Source organism: Chroicocephalus ridibundus, chromosome 5 (assembly GCF_963924245.1).
Source record: "Chroicocephalus ridibundus chromosome 5, bChrRid1.1, whole genome shotgun sequence".
Taxonomy (NCBI): domain Eukaryota; kingdom Metazoa; phylum Chordata; class Aves; order Charadriiformes; family Laridae; genus Chroicocephalus; species Chroicocephalus ridibundus.
Window position 1 is genome coordinate 63,085,187 of NC_086288.1, and position 12,480 is coordinate 63,097,666.

Genomic DNA, 12,480 nt, shown 5'->3' on the forward strand with positions numbered 1-12,480 from the left:
GATCCTTAATGAAAACATCCTCCATCTGGTCCAAGTCTTTGTCTTCTTCTTGGAGTAAGACTTTACATGGGAATTTTACATGTCTGCTGTGCAGACAAACGCCTGAAAGTTCATTATACCCATGCACCTAAAGTAGCTGTAAGTCCAACATGCTCCACTTCAGAAAACAGCACAGGAGATCTGGGAGAATGTGAAAATTATTTCAAGCACTGTTGCTTCTTTTGGTGAAACACGAGTTTTTTTCAAGATCTTAAATTACTTCATGAATTTCTTCCTTTTCATTTTCCTTGTCTATTCCTTTTTCTACACCTCTCAGCAACACTCCCACATTTTCATTAGTATAATTTTCCTTTTTTTTTCTATTTTTTTCTCTTCTATTTTTAATAAGCTCAGAAGTGTAGTTGCTACTTCATAGAGAGACTGCTGGTCACAATTTCTGTCATCACACTCTGTTCATTGGAGCATCTCATTTGTAATAGGCATTGAGACTGAAATCAGAGGTAGTCTTCTATATTACCATTTACTTACCAACACTATAATACATCTGGCCTGATTTGTTCACATGTGAGAGTTCTACTTCAAGGAGCAAAAGATACTTAGATTAGTTTCCTCTGACTATCTCTGAACTGCACCTATGAAAAGTATATAGAATAATTCTCCTATACAGAAAATATGGTTTTCTTTTCTTTTCTTTTCCTTCAGTCTTGGTTTAGCAAATTAATTACAAAAGCTAAACTGATTGCAACTGAGGAGAGGCCTTTTTCTGTCATTCAGAAGGCTATTTGGCCCACATCAGAAGATCCATATTTATTAAGATATGAACCCTATGGTTCACTGAACTGTACCTCAGAAATGCTTATGCATACCCTGAAACAGCTATTTATCTCTGCTAAAAGCATTAATGGTTTTAGTTTTAGTCTTTATTATTTTTTATTTTGTCTGCTTTCATTTTGTTCAGAAGTTAGGAAAAATGAAAAGCAAACCTATAAAGTAAACGAATCTGTGTTGTAATGCCAAGGTGTAAGACCTGGAAATTCCAGACTTGCTCACTCATCCTTAATTCTTCTGCACCATGCATTATCTTCAGCACTGAACAAAACTGGTGTTCTGCACAAAGCACAGCAACTAGGCAGTGGGTTTCTGTAGGGGAAGCCTAAAATATGCGTGTGATCCTGCACCATACAGAATATGAAGAAAGATGGCAAACAGAAGAGGCAAAGAAATTTGGTGCTTTGAGACTTTCTGAGCTGAGACAGTTTGAATGCTCAGTTTTGTAAGATACATAGCAGTAATGTAAGATTTTTATTGCAAATGGCAAACTCTGTTCCCATCCACCAGTGGCAGGGCTTGAAGTCTGACTTTCAGAACTGTGAAATATTGCCAGAGTTTTTTATGCTAACAGAAGACAAAACAGAACAACAAAAAAAAACCATTACAGAGCCATGATTCTCTCGGATCAGATGGAAGGTATTTTAGGATCCTAAGAAATTATCAACTAGGAATGAAGTGATGATCCAGTACTAGAAATGTGTTCTCTCAGTGTTTGAAGCACCGAAGGTATCTATCTTCATTTCAGTTTTCTAAGGCTTGAAGTCTCGATGGCATGTACATAATACCTATGTGGGAGAGAATTATGAAAAAGTATACCCCGCTCTTGTAATTTCTGAAGATGTTGGCCGGTATCAACCAAATTTGTCAGAGGAAAGGCTTCAAAATGTCATAATTTACTAGGCACCTGAGAATCCCGACAGAAGTTACTATCTGCACAAAGCACAGCAACTAGGCAGTGAGTTTCTGTATGTCAGTATCCCTATTTATATTTTCTTGTACAGAGGAGCAAAGGATATCATTCTTTCTTGTACATGGTGGATAGGGTAATTCACAAATTAACTCAGAAAAAGCATTATCCTTTATGCTCCAATGAATAAGCCAACTAGTCATTGCCACAGGTTAGGAATAAAAATCCATTTTATTCTCTTGCTATCTCAAGTCATCTGAGATGCTCAAGGCAATTTATTCCTGAGAGATTAAATTCACAAAGGTTAGTACCAGTGCAACTTAGGCTTCCAAATGGCTTTGTCAATGTGGGCATAAATATGAGGTCCTTTTTTTTATCATCTTTTTGAATATCTGCCATAGGCCACTATTAGAAATATAATACTGAGCGAGATGGGCCAGTGGTCTTGAATGCAAGGTTATTTCCTTTGTGCCTTTCTGTTACTTTAGCATAGTCTGGAAATCTGACAAGACTACCAGTGGGAAGAAATTAAATAACAAATAGAGTGCCAGAAACTTTCAAAACCATCTGTTTGTGCTGTAAAACTACTAATAGCAGAGAGGACCTTTACTTCTAAGCATTTATTAGATTGTGAAACATTATTTTGAGTAATGAACTGTTTTAAATTAATTAGTCGCCATATGAACCATTTAATACTTTTCAAGCCTGTTGATAAGCATCCTTCCACTTCTGAATTGCCCTTTTATCTCACAACACTGTTCTTAGTTCTCTTTAAATAGTATTTTGTTTCAGTTATACACATGGGCTAAAGGAGACAGAAAATATAATTTTATTGCTGTCTAACTAAATAGTAACCAGCTAATCTTTGTACCAAACAAAATTTTTAGGAAGTCAAGTGTAATTTAAGCTCTGTGTTTTCCAGCTCCGATTTTTAACAAGTATCATGGAAAAGATAGAATGTCACAAACTAGGAAAGCTACTGCTTATCTCAAAAGTAACAATAGAAACAGCACTATATATGCAGAATATATGTGCATGCCCGGAAGAACATTAGGCATCATGAATAATCTGATTAATACTGGGGTTAAAGGTGTCTTAACCTGTTTCCCCTGTTCTTTACCAGATACTGGCATCCAACATATTCCTAGTGATAAACTGCATCTTCTCTCTAGCTTTTTGATTGCATAGAAGTAAGGAACAGGAGAGAGGTTGTGGCACTCGACGTATGTATCATTCTCTTTAGGTGCAAATTGGTGTCCGTTCTTCACATAAGCAGACATATGGCCACATGGCCATTATATGACCCAAAGGACTGAGCTTCTTTACTCTCCTTCCCCAGTGCTGGCATTTCTTCTATTCACACCGAAGCTATGTTCACGTTTTTTTCAAGCTCTTAAATTTGTGGGTCCTGTTAGGAAAAGAAAACTAGTGTGTACAATATAGGTGGTTAGTTTCAGACTTGAAATAGGGCCAACAAAGTCTGAAACTAGACAAATCTCAGAGTCTTTCAGGGCTCTAAATATTTGCATATATAGTAGCAGAGACCAACTGACACAATGCCCAAGTACCTTCAGCAGTGTTGTGAGGACCAGGCAGTGTGTTATAGCTCAGAGATGAGGGAATACCAGTTCAGAGATGGAGAAGTCCCTGTGGGAAAACCTGAAGGATTTTAGCAGTGTCAGGATTTTTTTTCTGGCTAGAGAAAGACTTACCCATAGAAGACTTATGCACATAGTTACTGGATACCTTCAAATAACAGTGCTGCATCTGCAGTACAAACACTTTATCGTGCTTGTTAGAACAAATCTGTTTCATATAGTTGCATCAGATCTGTGCTACTTACCACCCACTTTCTAATGCCACCCAGATTTATAGGTGGCTACCGGGCTGTTTGTCTCACCATAGGAAATGTGGACAGGCTGGTGTTCAGAAAAACAAATAAAAAATTCCTCACATGGGAATATCAGCTTGGAATAGCTATGATACAAACAGCAGGGGAAAAAGACACAATACAGAGAAGCTGGCAGATGGTAAGATTTTTAAGCACTAATAGTAAATACATACTTCACAATCGCTGCATGTAATCATGAAATGCATCCAAAGATTTGTCTCACGTGTTGCTTTTTGTAAGTGCAGAGCACAGCTGTGAGTCACCTCTGCTTTAGATTCTTCAGAGGATTACAGTTTTCACTGTGGTCTGGGTGGACACGTGTGTGCAGAACAGAGTAAACAGTGGGAAAACCCAAAGTGCATTGATGAAGAGAAGAAAATTAAGACATCAGAGATAAATTTTGTTATACTGTGACTTTGGAAGTTCCACTTTTCAGATTCTTGTTAGGAATCCCTTATTCTAACAGCAGTATTGAGGGTTCAATTCCTTTAAAAAAACCCAGCACAGCACCCAAAGGGTCAGATTCTCTAGTGAAACTTTTTTGGTTGAGATTAACAGCCTTATTTCCATCATGGGTGAGTTTTATACTGGAAGTAATTGTCACGTGTACAGGTTGCATATCTGTTCCCCATCTTCAACTTCTGAGCAGGAGAATAGTATCTTGGAGAAAAGGAAACTACATGCTGCTTCCATACCCTTACCAGATCACCCAAACATCTATCCTAACACAAAACACATCAGTTACATTCTAAAGAACTAAAGAATATTTTTAATATGACCTTTTGCTCCCCAGGTATAAAGCAGAGTCAAATGAAGTTCAAATATTTACTGTTTGCAAGGAAAACATTAATGCAAATTAAATCCTGTTGTTCCTAGGATAAAGATAAATCCAAAAAAGGTTCTAATTACTACAATTAAATTAAATGCTATTATTAAATATTTTATAATAAACAGAAAGCATTTCCAGTAAGAAGCAGGTAATTTAAGCGTTGTTTTTCCAGTTCATATTATTGCTTGCACTGGCATAAGGCACACCTGTGTTCCATTAGCTTTATTTATTTTTAGGAAGAGCAAATATTGTTTCTTTCTCTTTTTTCTTCCCCTTCTCCCCAGTTTGGAGGTCACTTTTTCCAAAGGTGCTGGAGGTCAAAGGGCAGTGAAGGCTTCTCAGCACCTTGCCAGTACATTCACCTCCTATAATATTTATTTTCTAGCTGTCACTACGTTTGGCTAAGAGCTAATTTAGCTAGGAAAGCCAGCGTTCATGCCAGGGCTGATCTGTCAAAACAGGCATGTAAGTGAGCTGATTGCACAGGCCTTCTTGTGCCAGCTTTGCTCCTGGAGCCAGTTCTTCACTGTCTTCCTTGGAGTGTTGTGTGAAACACTGTCTGCATGTGTATGAGGAGTTCACTTAGGAAGACCTCATACGCCCTGCGCAAATCTGACATATAGGCCCGGGGGTCAGGGGGCACATTACAAGGATTTCTGCAAGGTGTACAACTGTCATGTGAAATAAAACTTTCTATTTGCTAATGTCTAGCAAAGTACTCCCAGTAAGCACAGGTAAAATAGCTAGCCCAGTAGGAAAACTGTCTCTGCAGTTAAAAATTAACTGTTTATTCCTTTCAGTTTGTCATTAAACAAAAAAAAAAAGGAAAGAATTTTTGAGTAGTAGTCTTTAAACTAACAGTAAAAGAAAATATTCAGTACTCAGGAAATGCAGTTCTTTTGTGAGCTCATTGGACTATATGAAGTCTTAAATTAAATTGTTTGGAGTTTCATTTCACAATCTTAAATAGTCTTATTGAACTAATATCAAGAAGGCTTTGGAAAGGAGGGAGGAAAATAACCTTGTTTTAAAAAAACCCACTTGTTTTATTCATATATTCTGATTCCAGAGTTCAAAAATACCCCAACTTTAATTGGTGATGGGGAAGAATGTTGCATAAACACTTCGAAAACAGGAATTTCAACCATTAAGTAAACCCCTTACTACCTATTGTGCCTCAGTGTTTTTCCAACTTAATTTATTCTTTCCCTCCTGGCTATAAGTGAACAAGTAAGCTGAAGACCAAGTAACACTACATACATCCTCACATTCAGTTATTATGGTATGCTAAAGTTTTAGCACCCTGGTTCTCATTAGCAGAAGAGAATAGGATCTCTGCGCTACTGCATGTAAAGAGCTGTTTCTTTAGAACTGCCTTAAGCGAAGCTCTCTCCAGACACTCTCAGCTAGGCTGCTTGCAAACTTAACCCAGCAAAACCTCAGGGCTGCCTCTGCCTGCCCACAGAGTGAATAGGTACTCTACAGGTGCTCTGTCTGGAACCCAGCCATGAGTGTAACCTCCCAAAGACTGCGGAAGCTATTTCCCAGTCTTTTTTTCCCCGATGGCTGAACCCATTTTACCTGTGGCAGAATGCAGTCTTGTTTCAGATGTCTTCGGCCTTGTGGGATAGATACTCCTTACGACTCTGTACTGAAGAAGGGAATTGCATCTATTCCTCTGAAACTGAAGGTTTAGATCTGCTTTATTCAAAACACTCTGACCAGCATGTCAGTAAAATACAGCTAAAATCTGCATAAAAGGTATTTTCTCTTTCAATGTGCTCCTACCAAATTGAGAGGTAACAGCATTTATTTCAGGGAGCAAGCGGGGTCTTCAGAAGGGAAGGCAAGATGGGAGCCAAGGCAGACAGCAAGGCAAGGGCAGAGTCCCAACCATGAAGAGCAGAGCAGGTCTGGTGGCAGTAACCTGGGTCAGCCAAGAGCCCACTGATTACCAGTCAGTAGTGACAAGTTGGAAAGTCAAATCATCAAGACAAGGTCAAGATCCTCAAGGCTGGACACAGCACGCATACAGTGCACCTCAACATGGGCCAGGACCTGAGCTCAGAAGCAGCTATGGACCCAAAGGAAAGAGGGTGTGTGGGTGGGAGCCCCAGATGAGGCTGAGGAGGGTGATACTGGTGCAGTCAGGGCTCCAGCCTTTCCCTGTTAGAGAGCTCTGCAATTCTTGCATCAGCGTGTCACTCTTATCCACGTTCAATAGGTAGAGTCAACAGCAAGCTTCCTCCTCTCGAGTTTAGTTGCCACAGGTTTATCTGTTTTAAGAAAATCTCATTCACAAATAAATCTGCGGAGACATTCTGGTTCTTCACAACCAGGAGTGCCTGAGTGTATAACCAAATCTGACCTCATTTTTGGATTTAGTTATCAGCAGTGCATTTCGAAGGAGTTTAAAACACATTGATCTTTTAGTTTTAGTATTTCAATTACATAAATGCAATGTCTGGAAAGCAGATAAGAACTGAACTAGATCTATTTGAGTTCATGGAGCCATGCCAATCCACGCATGCAATTTTAGCGTTTTGCAACGGATGCTGCTGAGCGCTTTAACTTGTCTGACAGTTTGAGAACTGTTTTAGAGCAGTGTATTAAATGAGGCATATAAAATGTACTATCTGAATAATCAATGGGACTAACTCTTCATATTGCAAATTTACACTTCTTCTGCAGGATTGTTCATCTTATAGAGGCCTAGAGTACTGTCTGTAAATGAGATCTGAAGGGGATGAATGTACTCAACATTTTCTCTTTTTTCTTGCACTGCTTATTTACTTCGACATTCTCAGTGTACTTCACTATCATCATCTCGTTTGCTTTCAATACTAAGGAAGGCTTATTATATCTATTGGTACCTATGAGATTGACAGTTCTTCTATTTATGCATCATTTCAGTCAAAAGAGTGGTTGTGAGTCCTAGGAGACTGTTATGACGATGCCTCCAGTTGAAGAGGAAGAACAATAACAGGTACATACATAGGTAACCTTGTTTTAAAAGCTACTAAGAAACACTGTTGCTGAAGTCCGCAGGAGAAGCAAGTGCCATATTGCCTTTGAAATTTTATCTGTTGAGTTCTTGATATGAAAACTTTACTTTAGGCTATCTGTCCATACAAGGTCAGAACATTGAATCGAATGGTATCAGACTAAAGAATAAGTGCCTCTGTTTGTCATTCCTCATGAGATTTGACTTGCAGCATTCCATTTTCACAGAGTGCAATGGAAAAGAAAGGAAGTATCAAGGACTCTGGTTACTGATTTACACTGGCCCAGATTAACATAATCTGCATAAACTGGAAATGGTCCCTAAAGGTGGAATTCTTACGCTAAATGCAAATTCTCTGAAAATGCCAAGTGCATGTTTAGTCAAAAGAATCCCATCTTCTATCCTTTAAGTAGCTTAAGGTAGTTAGGCTGCAGACCTTCAAAACTTCCCAAAGTTAGAGAAAATTAATCCTGCCTAAAAAATTATGATCATCTGGATATGACTAGAGTGCAAGGCAAACTACACAATTTTTCCTTCCCCCTTACTGATGGCAAGTCCCTTGCCTAGGGTTTACAGGCATTACCTGCTCTAAAAGACTGAAGGCTTTAAACAGGAGCTGTGAACTGAAGTGAACTGAAACTCCTGTTCTAGGGTAAACTTTTAATTTTTTTTCCCAAATCTTCACGTATATTTTGCATTAACCATCCAAACTTCCTACACAGGCACAAGCAAATGTCTCATTTATTTCAGAAGGAATTTTGTCTGAGTACATGTTAATGACAGAGATTGACTAGAGAAGCATGTATTTAAAGATACAGAAAGCTACAGAGATATTAAAGTTTAGTATGTAAGTGTAATATATATAAGCAATACAAGTCACAAGAAAGAAGCTAATTTCATAATCCATAGAATGACCAATATGACAATGCTTTTCTGCTATGTTCCTGTACATGATAGAGGTCATAGAGTTAACTCAGGACTTAAAACTATGAACCTAACTCTCAGATTTATCAAATGTATGTGTAAATTCAATAGCTAAAAGATCAGTATTTAAGGCCTAACTTTTCTGGCTGGTGTATCATATATCTAAAGTTCTTTGCTAAAAATAAGAGGTAACATAGTTTGAAAACACTTATGCTTAAGCTTTGGAAGAAAAGATGATCTGCCTTTCATCCAGCCTTCACTAGATGTTTCTCATAGGTATTATTGTCAAGATTATAAATGCAATTCTTGATTTCAAACCAATTTGCCAGCAGGAAGCCTCCTCAGGAACGACATGTAGCAACACCTGCTGGGCCAATCGGCCCAGTAAGGTAATAAGCCAGTCAAAAAAAAAAAATATAGAAAAAGAGATCAACTAAAACTATTCACTGTTTCTTGCATCTGCTATTTTGAGGATCTCTGATAATCAGTATCCACCTAGGAGGGGTGGAAATTTTGAAACTATTTGAAGGAAGAAGGAAACTACTTGCTTTTGGTGTTTCCATATTTTTAACTATAAGTTAGAAACAGAATATTAAACAGAAAAATAGATTAGGCTGAATGAATGATAAATCTTGGTTGGTGGTTTTTTTTTAAAGTTTCCTGGAAGTCAGTATAAATCCTGAAATAGACTCTGCTCAATGAGGATTTGGATTTTGTCACATTTCTCCAATGCCTCCTAGAGTTATATCTAGATTAAGTTATAGTTTTAGACCACTCACTCAGGTGTCTGATCACCTTCCATAAACACGAAAACATGAGCTATGCAGTTTTTAAAACTTTTTCTTGCACAACACTCTGGATAAAAAATATACTATTTTAGACTTCTGGATACTTCCGTACTGAATGTTGATTTAATAAATAGTGTGTTTTGCATAGGACATCATAGACTCATAGGTAGCTTTGGCCTACCCAGAAAGCATGAATTTCCATTTACCTGGCCAAAAATATGTATAATCTAAAACATGGAATACTCTGGAAAACATACATATGAAATTAAATCTCTAATTTTCAGATTTTTTTTTTTGTTTCCTATGTTAACTTTCAATGTTTACAGTTATTTGGGGTCTTCATGTTCCAAGAAAAGAAAGCCTGCCTAGTGATTGAATGTTCTCTATAGCACAGTAGATCTTCCGGAAAGATAAGCTTTAGGAAACACAAATCAATGTTTTTATATCACACTTAAAGAGCTTGTATAATTTTGCCACCTTTAGCTAGATGACCATTAACAAAGTATATAGCCACTTAAAACCTTGGAATATTTTAAGTCATTCTAGAGTGTTAAAAAGGCTTTGCTGTTACCACAAGTCCCTCCTTTATGACCAGAAAGCCATAGTCAATGTCTTAAGGACATTTTTGCTTTTATATTGACTTTTTATCACCATCGTTGAGCTACCTGTTAGTGTCAGAGTTTTTTGTTTCTCTTTAAATGATTAGCCAGGCGCTGCTGAAGTAAGCTTTTACCCTTTGCTGTGATTTTTGATGGATTTATAGAGCTTGAGGCCAGAAGGGTCTAGCCTGACCCCACTGTATACCCCAGGTTATTGATCGGCATAGTTGCTCCATAGTAAGGCCAGTGACTTGTACTTTTCTGAAACATGCTTTCCAGAGGGTGTCCTGTAATTTAAGGACGGTGAACATCCATACCTACTGTTGATATTCTGTTCCAATGGCAAATCACTTAAAGATCCCTTAAATCATTGTCTCTTAAAGACAGAAGCCTTGTTTTCAGTTACAATTTATCAGACTTCAGTTTACAGCCATAGGTTATTGATAGGCTTTTCTTAATGAAGAGATTAACAAATTAACTAACAAGTTAATATTTTTTCCTTGTGAAAGTACTTATATCAAATAAGCTCTCAGTTTCCTTTTGATTGATTCTTTCTTTCCTTCTATTAGTTTTTGTAACACTTCTCTGCCTGATTTTCTCCCCCCCCCATATCTTTTAAAATATATGCAGAGTAGAAATGAGTGGACTAATCCAGTATCAGTTTCTCTAACAGATACTGAAGAGATAGAAGCTCTTAATAAGCACTATTTCATTTTTCATATTCATGGTCTTCATTAGTTCTTTTACTACAACATTCTTATGAGAGGTTAGGAGGCATTTCTTTACATTAATATTCTTTAAAGTCCAGACTTCCACTTTGTGATTGTGGGCTCAATTCCATGGTCCTAGATGAAGAACTTTTGTATTATTTGTGTTAAAACACATCTTATTTCAATACATTTCAGTTTACCAATCTAGATAGTCTTCATGAATTCCAACCACACCCTGAAGATTCACCTGACGATGCACAGACATCTTTGTATTCAATGGAGGCATTTAAGTATTTTTAGGGAGCGATTGTCTGAAATCAGGTTTAAGTCACACACTAGAAATGCCTAAGTCCTTTTACAGAATGTAAATGCAGCTTATCGATGACTAACTCAGGTGAATGAATGTAGACATGGTAGACATTTACCTGCTGTAAAATACAACCTTTACTCCATCAGTCTTTGTGCAGGAATGACTTTGTGGCTATAACTTTCATTAAAAATATTGAGTACTGTAAGGGTATGTGGAAGAAGAAACCATCTGCTCCTAAATGGTGTCCAGTCAAGGGCCTTTTCAATGCAAAAAGGCGTAATGAGAAAAGGATGAAGCCATGAGCAAGAACGTACAAAGGCACAAACCTGACCAAGAAATGATAAGGGAGGCAGAAAGGAGAACCAAACCTGGTCAGTCACATTAATGGGTAAGGGTATGTGGAATGTGGGAATGCTTTATGTCAATGAGATTATCTGATCTAGGACCTTGTCAAATACAATGAAAAGGAGATGGTGGGGGGAGCAATAAACAAAGCATACACGGTCACAAACATAACAGACAAACCTAATGGGAACAAGACAAGAAGCAAACCTCACCACTCACAGTAACTGATGGGCTATCCAGAAACTGCAGCCAAATTGAGACTTTGCAACTGATAAGAATGCAAAGGTGAGGATTCAGGATGTTGCAGGGCATAGGTGGAGCTGCAAAAACTGATGGGGGAATGTGTAGGGGAAGGGGATCAGGGAGGAACAAAGGGGGAATAGAAAGGGGTCCATCACTTGTAAAACAGAGCTGGTCAGTATGCTTGTCTGACTGAGCCCTGCACCTGACCACCACAGTCTGTCCCATCTTCTGATTAAATCCTTTCTTAATGATCTCTCTGTGCAATCTTGCTGTGTGTGAGTGCTGCAAGGACTAGGTCCCAGCTTCTTGGGGGGAACAGTGTGTGGATTTAGGGCCAGCAGCTGGAATCAGACTGGGGATGTGGGCACCCCTGGCTGATGGAGTCAGCTATTGGAGCCAGTGGGGGCTCTGTGCCACCCACTGGAGCAAGTTGGAGTCTTGGTTTCAGCCACTGGGGCAGGAATGTTTTTCCCCCTGAAAACCAGCTGCCGTTTGGTGCTGGCTGCTGGGGGACAAGTGTCTGTATTTCCCCTAAACTCTGTGTGTGTGTGTGTGAGTGCATCATTCACTAGCAAACCTCAAGCTGGACCATTTGGCAAGTAGAAGGCCCTGGGTCCATGCAGGGGTCACAGGCAGGGAGAGGGCTCAGGGTGGTATTTGGGGGACCCACGAGTGGGAGTGCATGTAGGGTGAGCATATTAAGTGCATGAATCTGCTAGCAAGCACGAAGCTAGACCAGCTAGTGAGTGGGAGAGGTGTGGAGCAGGTAAGACCTGGGCAGGGGTGTTGGGTGGACAGAAGGTCTGTGCCAGTACGTGGGAATACACAGATGTGCATCCTTGTGAAACTAGTGAGTGTCGAGTGTGTGCTTTCACTAGTTATCCCCTGTCTCTACCAGTGGAAGAGGAGGAGGGCGCTTGGCTGTCTGTGCTCGTGTTTTATGCGAGGTCTGTATGTAGGTGCTGTTGAAGGCAGTGCCTTGTCTGTGGCAGCCTCAGTGACCAGCGGTGTCAGTGTCCTCTGTGTGTGTGTGCATGCGTGTCCCTGGGACACATGCGCAGCTTTGCTACTGGTTGAACATGAAAATGGGAAAGCAGCA